Source organism: Magnolia sinica, chromosome 7 (genome assembly GCF_029962835.1).
Source record: "Magnolia sinica isolate HGM2019 chromosome 7, MsV1, whole genome shotgun sequence".
Taxonomy (NCBI): Eukaryota; Viridiplantae; Streptophyta; class Magnoliopsida; order Magnoliales; family Magnoliaceae; genus Magnolia; species Magnolia sinica.
Window position 1 is genome coordinate 5,271,807 of NC_080579.1, and position 12,147 is coordinate 5,283,953.

Below are 12,147 nucleotides of genomic sequence, written 5' to 3' on the forward strand. Positions count from 1 at the left end.
TAAAATAGATCTAAATATCAAGTGGATCACACTGAAAAAAGCAGTGGGGTATTGAACGTCTACCATTGAAAACTTTTTTGAACTCACAAAAGTTTTGGCTCAATATGAAATCTGTTTTTCCTCTTCATTCAGGTCTTCGTGACCTTATGAGCAGGATAGAATATAAACATTATGGTTGGCCCTACAAATTGTTTAACGTTGAAAATTATTATCTATGCTGCTATTTTTGGTGTAGTCCATATGTTCTTTGGATATGATTCATATTTTGGATAAAGCTTAAAATAATCTATAAAAATTGGTGAACGGTGTAGATATAATAAATACATCCATGTGGGGCCATGTAACTTTGATCTCCTTTGAACCGTTTGTACAACTCGTAGCTCGAGCAGCATCAGTGCTCGTCCAGAGGCGACACGTACCTACCGCAGTTATATAGCCGATGTGTGGTACACCGGATGCCGATTGCGTCCGGGCAAGGGTCTGTGGGGGCCACCATAATGGAAGTGTTTATCCACACTGTTAATCATTTTTCTGTTCATTTTAAGATATGGTACAAAAAATTAAGTAGGTTCACAGCTCCAGTGGACCACACCAAAGGAAGCTAAAGTAAAAAATGACACTCACTGTTGAAACCTTTCCAAGGGCCACTGTGATTTTTTTATTTTTTTTTACCATACAACTTATTCATAAGGTCAAAAAAACAAATATCAATTTCATCTGAAACTTCTCTAGCTCCCAAGAAGCTTTTAATGGTGGACGTTCAATCCCCAATTTGTGGTCTACTGAAGCCTTATTCCTGCATCATTTTTTGTAAAATAACTTAAAATAATCTGGAAAAAATGATGAACGGTGTAGATAAAACACTTACACCACGGTAAGCCCTAGAGAGCCCTTCCCGGACGGATTAGCGGGGGTAGGACACAATCCGCGTCCGTGGTACAACAGCCAATCCGCTTCCCGCGGAAACGGACACCGAATTCCTGCAAAAGCCTCTCCCCGGGAGTTCCTGCGCTGGGAACCTAGGTGAGGCCTACTATGATATTTGTGAAAAATCCTCCCCGTCTATCCTTTTTGTGAGTTCATATCGAAATCTCAACTGAGCTGAAAATGTGACAATTAAACGTCCATGGTTGAAATATTTGTGGGGCCAAGTTTTAATTTATGTTAATGATTTTGTTTTCAGTTCATCTCAACAGGAATGACGCTATCAACAGTATGGATGGCATCTAAATATCACCGTTGAACCCAAAAAGGTTTAAACGGTAGGAATTTCTCTAACCACATATTTCCTTTAGCACGTATGAGCTTTAGGTACGGTTTTTTGTTGGCGACATGTCCTAAAATGAACTCAAAAACAATGGATGGACAGGGAGGATTTCTCACAAACGGCAAGTGGGCCATACCTAAGTACCCAGCACAGGAACTTCCGGAAGGGTGCGGATTAGGTACTTCCCCGCCAATATCAAAGGCTTAATGCACCACAAGGTGGATTAGATTCCTACCGTTGGAAAATTCTTGGGACCACAGAAGTTTTAGATCAAGATGATATTTATTTTTTCAATTCACCCAGGCGTGTGTATATGACCGTATCAACAGGTTGGATGGCAAATAAAAAATACGGTGGACCCTAAGAAGGTTTCAACAGTGGGCATCCTTACCACCGCTTCTTCATATGGTGTGGTCCAATTGAGTGTTGTATTTGTCTTATTTTTTATTTAGTACTCTAAAATGATATGGAAAAATGGATGGACGGTTTGGATAAAATTAAAACATTAAGGTAGACCCTCAGTGGCCCTCAGAGCCTCCGCTTGCCCCGAGCTCGGAACATGCGGGGGAAAGTACCTAATGGACGCCCGTTTGACGCGAACAATTAGAGTAGCCAACAATTTCACTCAAATGAATGGGCAATATAAGTCTATCTTCTTTTTTTAACTTTCTAGGATAACATTACATTCGCCATTGACTTAATGGGGGCATTGCAGGCCACTTTTTAATGCATGATTAATACCATAAAATCAATATGATTTTTTGGGCAATGGTCTATCCAAGAGGTGGAAAATCTAATGAATGGCCAGGTTCAATTAGTAAATCAAGTGATGACCTCTTCTTGCAATCATAATTATCAAACAAGTTTTTTTACTTCAGATTTCAGATTCAAGCTTTAGATTTCAGATTTAGGCTTTGGATCTCAGATTCGGTCTTTAGACTTTAGATTTAACAAACAGGGCCTTAGTAAGTAAACTCAGTTGGGTCCACCATGAATATATGTGTTTTATCCATGCTGTCCATCCATTTTTCCAGATAATTTAAGGGGTTGATTCCAAACTTGAAGCATATCCAAAGATCAAGTGGATCATACAATAGGCGTGTGGTCCTTTTGAGATTTGGGTATAATTCATTGGCTAAAGCCCTAAAATTATATGATAAAATGGACGGATGGAGTGGATAAAATATATAAGTCATCCTGAACTTTACAGAGTTTACTCAGTACGCTAATCGTAGTGAGTTACTCGGTAAGTACGCAATCAGCTTCCTCCCACGTATGGGCTCTTTGCGGCCCACAATGATGAATGGGTTTTATCGACTCCATCCATCCATTTTTGCAGATCATTTTAGTTATGAACATAGAAAATTAGACAGTTGCAAGGTTCAAGTGGACCTACCACAGGAAGCAGCAGTACCAATAACGCCCACCGTTGAAACTTTCCTGGCACCATCCAACCTTTTCATGAGATGACAATAACCTGGTTGAAGGTAAATCACTAATTTTTGCTTGAACCCCAACTTCTGTGACCCCAAGACGTTTTAAACGGTGGGCGTTCAATCCGGTGGCCCACTTGAGCCTTGGATCGGCCTCATTTTCAGGCTCTTACCCAAATGATCCGGAAAAAAACGGATGGATGGTGTGGATAAAACCCATACATCACGGTGGGGGTACTAACCAATCCGCCCCTAATCCAATGCACCTTTACATTGTGAGCCATGGGCCTAAAAATCAGGCTACTACATGACCTAGGTGGGCCACCTCACAAGAAATAGTTGAGAGCAGATCCTCACCCATTGAAACCTTCCTGACATGTGGTCTAGACATACATTCAACCCATCAAGTACTTCTATATGTTTAAGGCATGATTTCCCTCTTTTTTTTTAAATGGTATGGACCATATGAGTTTTGGATTCGGTTGATTTTTGGCACATCCCTTAACTAGAGGGGATGCACGGTGTGGATGTCCATCACACATCACAGTGGGGCCCACAGAGCTCAACTTCACACACACATACATACATACATAAAATAAAATAAAAAAGGATTTATAACATGTATTGGTCAGCATTTGAATTCCACTACAACCTTAAGATGTCTAGTCTAACACTAGACCTATGCCAAAATATCAGGTAGACCCTTGATTTCTGTGGCCGCCCCAAGTTAGAGGATTAGAAGAGAAACGTTGAATCTTGATTTTCTTATAGAAAATCCACATAAAATGCCACACCCCAAGTCTCATGATTGTTGTGGATATCACATAGGCCCACCTGGCCGTTGCAACAGGCCCATTGTGCTGATTAGGCAGCTTATAAACACATTTCACACTACGTGTGCCAGTGAGGGGAACTGGGTGTGAGATCCAAGCCGTCCATCATATGGTTTCCACTGTTCAGGAGCATTGGATGTAGAATAAGGTCAGTTCAGTCATCATATGGTTTGTGGGCGCAGATTGGATACTGACAAGGTCATTAGCCAAATCGCTGAAGTGACGTTACTAAGCTTTGTGTACCCCACCATGATGCATGTGTTGTATCCATACCATCCAACCATTTTTAGAGATCGTTTTATGCCATTACAAAGAGAATGAGATAGATCTAAAGTTCAAGGGGACCCCACCATAGAAAATAGTGGGGACAGTGACATCCACCGTTCAAAATCACTGTGACTCAGTCCAGTTCAATACCATGAGCTGATATTTTTGTTTTCACTTCATCTATCTCTATGTTAACTTATGAATAGGATGGATCTCAAAAATACATCACTGTGGGCCCTATAAATGTTTCAACGGTGGGTGTGACAGCTCCCACGGTTTTCTGTGGTGGGTCCACTTGAAATTTATATATATCTCATTCTCTTTGTAATGCCATAAAACGATCTCTACAAATGGTTGGACGGTGTGGATATAACACATGCATCATAGTGGGGTCCACCGAGCGGGCTTCAAATCTGAAATGGGATTTCGTACTGAGTTACTCAGTATGCTCTTATGGTACTGAGTAAACTCAGTTGGGCCCACCCTGAATGAATGTGGTCTATCCATGCCGTCCATCTGTTTTTTCATCTAATTAAAGGGGATGGGCCCAAAATTGAAGCATATCCAAAGATCAAGTGGATCATATCACTGGAAACAGTGGGGATAATGATTTCCACTGTTGAAACCTTCCTAGGCCCTGCAGTGATGTTTATTTGTAATCTAACCTATTCATGGTATCATGCTGACATGAATGAAGGGAAAACACAAATATAAGCTTGATCCAAAACTTATGTGGCCCCCAAGAATTTTTCAATGGTAGACATTCAATTTAACTGTTTTCTTTGGTGTGGTCCATATGAACACTGAATATGCCTCATTTTTGGTACTAAGTCCTAAAATTATCTATATGCTTCAATTTTGGGCTCACCCCTTAAATTAGATGGAAAAAGGAATGGACGCCTGGATAGACTACATACATTCAAGGTGGGCCCAACTGAGTTTACTCGGTACGTTAAGAGCGTACTGAGTAACTCAGTACGCAATCCGATTTCTCAAATCTAGTCCCAGCCTCTCATTAAGAGCGTAATCCAAGCCCTCCATCATATGGTTTCCACCGTTGAGGAGACCCTGGTGTAAAATCAGGCTAGTTCAGTCATATGTGGCCACAGCATCATGACAATTTCTAACATTTTGATACGATGAGAGGACCAACATAGTTATTGAGCCAGGGTATCTCAACGATGAAAATCACCGATTGGATGGCTTTGATTTCAGACACATGTACGACGCGAGCAAGTGTAGAGTGGCATGTAATGGGCTGCCAGGCGCTTGTGGGTGTGGTAAACCAGACAATGAGAAAGCAAGTGCTCGGACGTCCCAAGCTGACTTGAATAACCGACATTTAACTTGTTTAGACAGTGGGTCCCACCTCCTATGTGATAAGGCCTGAAAATCAGGTTATTAAACAGGACCAGCCACGAAGTTCTTTTATTCGTACGTGTGTGGCCCACCTGATCACCGTACTACCTAATTATCTGCCTAAAAAAATTTTTAAAAATAAAAATAAAAATTCACCATTACAATCCATAGTTATTAAATCTAAATAAACCCTGACAATTAAAAAACTTTGTATTCAATTTCTAACACTAGTTCCAGAGTCTTAATATTATTTTTGAAACTTCAAAGAAACAAGGGTGTCAAAGTGAGTAATCTTAGGCGAGTTCTGAAGCTGACTTGGATAGAGTGTGACCTTAATAATCTTCTGGAGTTTTAAATCGTAGGTTGATAAGACCAAGCGCCCGGTTCTCTTTACATGAGATTGGAATATGACTTCGTCGTTGTTTCTCAAGCAAGGAAGAGGAATAAGATTACTTAATCCTGCAGTCTCGTAGATATTGTACAATTTTATCGCTCTTTTATCTGAAAGTCTTTCAAGATCCAAACCTCAAATTTAACATTAGATATTCGGTTCATGAGAGACGGATAGCCTCTAATCTCCATAAGACATAAATGCAATGTACGATAATTTTGATATTTTTGTGTGATGCAATTTGGAATCGGCGTTTCATCAAACGTCTCTTGGGCAACATCCATAGACATTATGTAATCACAACCAACTACCCAGTGCAAAACCCCATTCAGCACTAATTGCTCATCGAATATCAATGGCAGGTCGCGAAATGGGCCATCAATCCTTCTCCATGAATCCGAACCTAAGGTTATTATCTCACACGACTGTTGGTTTCCATCGTGGAAGAAGTGGCGTATCCAAACCTATAAAAGTCGAGTTCTGCATCGTCGAGGAGGTCACTACATACTCATATTCGAAGTAATGTAGAAGTTCGTAGTCGTCGTCATACGAAGACGTAGAACATGTGGGAAGCGGTAGCAATTGCTTAGTAGCTGGATTGGAGATATGAATGTCTGGATAGTCTTGAAAGTCCGGATAGTCTATTACCAAAAGCAATCCGTTGCAGTTAGCTAAGATTTTCCAATCACAACCTATAGCCAGATTTCGCACCCTTATTTCATAATCTTTTACATCGAATGAATGAATCTCATTATTCGAAATCGTCTTTCTTTCAATTATGTACGGTTGGACTCCAGCGAGGTGGGATTGGATGAAACAGGGACTAGAGATTATATGTAGCCAGTTCTTGCATACAAGCCTTAGCTCATAAAGAGATGCAGCCGGAAGTCGAACGAGAATGTTGAAGATGATCTCTTCAGGATAATCTGATAAAGACTTCCCTTCTTCTAGAGAAAGGGAATTCCATAAGGAATTCGAAAAGATAATATCATCTTGAGTATTCTTTTTAGAGTTTTTATTCTTTTATCCCTGCGTTGCTTGATTTTAGCTGGACGTGCCATAATTAAGATAATCGCAATCACGAATTTCTGACAAAATCAAGAAAAAGATGAGAATTTCTGAGAAAATCAATGTAGAAAAGAAAAAGATGATGATGGAAGTGATAGATCTTACATCTGATCTGCTGGATGGGTGTGGATGGCAGTGGCCGGCCCTGCTTAGATAGGAGAGGGAAAATGAAATGAAGAAGTTGAAAATAAAAATTTTAATCTCCCTTCTCTTAGACTACACCATCCTCCGCTGTAATTTGCAGCATTCTCCCACGCGGATTCGGATTTCCTGCGAGGATTCGAATTTCTTGCTCTTTAAATCACACCCTCCATGCGTTTTTTGAGTGCATTTTATGACACGAGATCAAAAGCCAGCAGTATCCAAGACTCAAGTGGGCCGAGCTAAAGGAAAAGGTGGGGAGGAAAATTCATACTGTTGAAACCTCCTTGGCCGACATTGATGTTTACATGCCATCCATACCGTTCGTAACGTCATTCCTACTGGGATGAACCGAAAACACGAATATTAGACTTTTTGGAGGCCATAAAAGTATAAAAATCTCAAGTGGACCACATTATAGGAAACAGTGTTGAATGAATGTCAACCATTAAAAACTTTTCGAGGGCCATAAAAGTATTGGATCAAGCTCATATTTGTTTTTTCCTTTCATCTGTGTCTTTATGACCTAATCAACAGATTGGATGCCAGATAAACAGTACAGTGGGCCTTAGGAGGATTTAAATGATGGATATCCAATCAATATTGTTTTCCAGTGGTGTGGTCCACCTAAGATTTATATCCCTATAATTTTTAGTATAAAGCCTAAAATGATCTTTCAAAAGGGATGAAACACATACATCATGGTGGGGCCCACAGACCACTGACCAGCCACGAGGCTGGTGTCAGGGGGAGTAGCCAATCCGTTTCCCCTGCGTGCGGAGCGGATTACGTGAGAACCCGCCTCACCCAAGACCGTGCGGACATTACAGTGGGATTGCAGTGGGGCCCACCTTGATATATGTATTATGTATCCATGCCGTCCATTATTTTTACAGATCATTTTAGAAATTTATCCAAAAAATTAAGCAGTTTCAATTATCAGGTGAACAATACCATAAGAAACAGTGGTGACTGACTGTCCTACCATTAAAATTTTCGTACGACGTAACTTAATGTTTCATTAATGTTTATTTACCATCCAATCTGTTGATAAGGTCACGTAAGCCTGGATAAAGTCAAAATACAAATATAATATTGATCCAAAACTTTTGTAGCCCATTAATGATCAATCACCACTGTTTCTGATAGTGTAATCACCCTGTTAATTGAATATGCTTCATTTTTGGAATAATGGTTTAAAATAATCTGAAAAAACGGATGGACGGCATGGATACATAGTAGATACATCAATGTGGGCACATCAAGATGGGCCCTATAGAAAGGGGGGCACGTCTTGGGTGAGACCAACGTGCACAGTGTGCTGCTGGAATTGCTATGCAGGCCCACCGTGATGTATGTGTTTTATACCCACCAACTATCCATTTATACATATTACATATTACTTTTATGGCATGATTCCAAAAATGAGGCATATCCAAATCTTAGGTGGACCGTACATCATCAAATAGTGCAAATTGAAAGGCCACCATTAAATCAACTAGTTGATTAGATCATAAAATACTAGATGAAGACAAATAAAAAAAAATATCATTTTTTATACAAAACTTTTGTGGCTCCAAAAAGTTTTTAACAGCTGGAGATCACTCTTTCCTCTGTAGTCCACCTAAAAGTTAGATTTGCCTCATTTTTTGACTCATTCCCTAGGATGATGCGGAGAAATAGATGGACATCGTGGATTAAACAGTAAGGCCACAGAACTTTTTTAGCAGCAAATAGTATGTAGGACGGTGTTGCTTGGAATATCGGCCCTAACTCAAAATATCACCTATATCCATAGATCGGGGGCCACATCACTTGGAATAATTGGCATAGGTTTTTGTACGGGCCCACCATAGAGCTGATCTTTCATCAAACCCGTTAACAACTTTTATCTCACTGAGATGAAATTAAGATGCAAAAAAGATGAGCCTGCTACAAAAATCAAGCGGCTCCCACCACATGAACTCAGTGGTTTTAAGAGAAAGTTTACATTGTTCTATTGGTGTAGCCCACTTCGTTTGTACAGTTCAAATAATGGTTCTCATCCGATGGATGGAGTAGATTTACATATTCTATCAACAAAGTGGGCTCAACAAATCTCGTTTGTTTTACTCGCCTAGTAGAAGTGTTGTAAACAATTCCGACTGAAGGAGGTTTCCTAATACCAATAGATTATAGATTAGTAATTTCGTGATAGAATTATAATTTTGGTGTACAAGTCATGCATTGCTTATTCACTACTGCTGCTTTAATCCTCCACCGTGCTCTTCATGTGCCATCCAACCACACACTTTAATCAACCAATATTTTAGGATAATTCAAGTTGGATTTTATCTTTATTTAGGTTGGGTCAGTCGAGTTTGGTTGGGCCTGCGCTCAGCTAACCTTTTCAGACTCAGACTTTGTCCTATTGGGCTCAGGTCATAGTTGTAATTGTGACGAACTGGGCCAGGCCTAACGTTGCCCAAACCCAACTCATTTCTACCCTTCATGTTAAGTGTTCATTTTTATGGACAGCATGCACCAAGCCTTTCATGGACAATATTTGACTTTCTTACGTCTTGGATCTGTCAGTAGCATTGATATGATTAAAAAAAAATGGTAAAAGGTAGCTAGCTACCTCAAAAAAAATTGAAAATTTGAAAGAAAGAAAAAAAAAAAAAAAAGACTTCCAATTCAATGGTACACGAACAAACAGCCAAGAAAAATGTATATAATTCAACCAAAAAAAGTTAAAAGACTCCTATTACTATGGGGAAGCCAAAGCTCTAGTGATGCTATGATGTCTATGTAACATTCCCTCTATCTATCATTTTCATGCTAGGATTCTGTCTCAAGTTGAGGCATATTCAAAACTCAAGTGGTGCACCCAACCTAGTGGAAAAAAAATAAATGAAAAGGCATAAAAATTAACGATGGATCAAATCTCGATATCAAGGGAATACTTTGAATTTTTCAAGACATGCCTGATTTACCACCTCGTTGAGAAGTGGATTTTAACATTGACTTCTTATCAGGAACTATTTCAATTTCTATGACACTATATTGAATGATGCTAGTATAATTGAAAGAAGTGAAGGAACAACTAAAAGAATCAAAAGCTTAAGGATTTATCTGACCACTACGTCGTCATGGGGGTGTACCTGTGATTTTTATGAGTCTTTGAAGACCTATAACTTTTTTTATGCTTATGATGATGGCTTCTTTTAGAACAATGATGTATGCTTCGTACTCAACTACATTGCTCATGCAATTAAATGTCAGACACCTGAAAAATAGGAATTGAAACGTCATCGGGGGAGTAAAGAATAGCTCATACCTCACCCCTTTTGAATTACTTGCACCATCGAAGAAGGTGATCTATTCTTTTGCCTTTCTTTCTACTTCTTCCTCAATGAGGAGGATGTCCTCATCAAATAAAAATGTCTTCAAAGGTTAATAATTTGGCACGAATGTGATGTTGGGTGATCAGTCAATACTTGTCCCTTGGCTGCTTTTTGAGTGACATATGTGATGTCCAACTCAAAAAGTAATAGTTGCTACTTTGCGATTCTACTAGTTAATGCTAACTTCTCGAATATATATTTCAATGGATTCATGTGAGTAAGCAGGATGATTGAATATGTGATCATGTATTAATGAAGCCATTAGGTTGTATGTATAAGGGTGAGACAAGTTTTCTCAATGGTTGAATATTTGGACTTATAACTGGTGAGCCTCTGGCTTAAGTAATAAGTAGTTTGTCTTTCTTTTACGAGTCATCATGCTAGCCAAGAACACGTACAGTTGCGTTCATTGCGATCGAGATGTAAAGCAGCAGTGGCCTACTCAGAGTAGGTAACACTAGTATTGGTAGATTCAGCAAGTGCCTTTTGATTTTATTAAAGACAGCTTGACAATCATCATTTTATTCATTTTGTGAGTTTTTCCTTTTAAGCTTTAATACGTGCTTACAAATAGGATTGAGTTAAATGATAAAGCAGTTCATGTATTGAATTCGACTTAGAAATCCCTAAATTTTCTTCTCAAACCTTAGATGTGGACATCAAAAGTGGGCGCCACATGATGGACAACCCGCTTCGAAGGTCCACACAACGGACACATCATGTAGCGTCCTGGATTTTTACTGTTTTGGATTTCCAAAAATCCTTGAATTTTTTTCTATTAATTAACTTATAATATCACTTAATGACCATTAACACTCAATGCTAGTTTATATAGGGGTGGTACCAGTAAAGAACCACACAAGTCCGATTAATCAACCGTAGAAAGCCAACGAATCCGCCCGAATCTTGACTAATAGACCAAATCAACCCCATTGCTCCTTTAGCCCAAAACCGACGGTTCGGAGTAATCATGACCAAATCTCCACTTTCACTAGTTATAAATGGACCACATTATGAACATAGCTTATCCAAAACCTAATAATTGCCCACGAGAAATCTTACTACCAAATTCATTCAAGAAATACCCCGATTTTCCGAACAAGCTCTAGACCGCTTGTTGGTGGGCCACTAGTTCCAAAACTATAGAATAATGTCCGTTTTACTGGGCTTGACGTCCTTCGCCGGAGTCGAACTTGGGTACTGTCCAGAACAGCTCAACTTGACCCAAAGGACGAGTGCATAAGAAGTGCAAATACCATAGAGGAAGAAGTTGAAACTTAAGTGATTTGGGTCGTCCACTCTTATGCAAAGTTGAGGATTTCGGACCGTCGGTTTACGACCAAACTTTACCCATGGATTAAGGATATTTTCCTTCTCATATCCGTATAGCCACGGCCCCGATCGACTATCGGTGACCGTTGAACAGACTTCTAATCATATCTGTCGATCGGCGCATCCAAATGGCGGACCGATCATATACATACGTATATCATCATTGGGGCTAACTCTGCTACGATGTATATCAACTTGCACACCCCATAGTGGCCTTTAGAGGATAGAAAAATCCTCTCATAGGGTTAGTATAGTAAAAACCCAACACTTGGGGCCATTTGCACCGAATCTGGCATTATAAAAGGGGCTTCTTTGAGGCACCCCTCTCCCCATACGAATTTGCCCTAGGAGGAAAGGGGAAAAGAGGAGAAGAGAAAGAGGAGAAAGAATAAGAAAGAAGAAAGGAAGAAGAAAGGAAGGGAGAGTGAAGAAGAGGGAAGGTGGGCCATAGCTCTAGTGGGGCCCAAAGGAGATCGATTCTTGCAACTCCTCACCTCTTCCTCAACCAATCCACCATCCACAACTGGGAAGAACCCTCTCCGCCGACTGGGAAGAACCCTTGTGTTGAGAAGGGATTGGCATGGAGTTCTAACATGCAAGTGCTTGCTTTAGGGATTCCTGTCGATCGACCCCAAATCCACGCTCCTAGGTAGTTTTTCAAGTCTTCAAC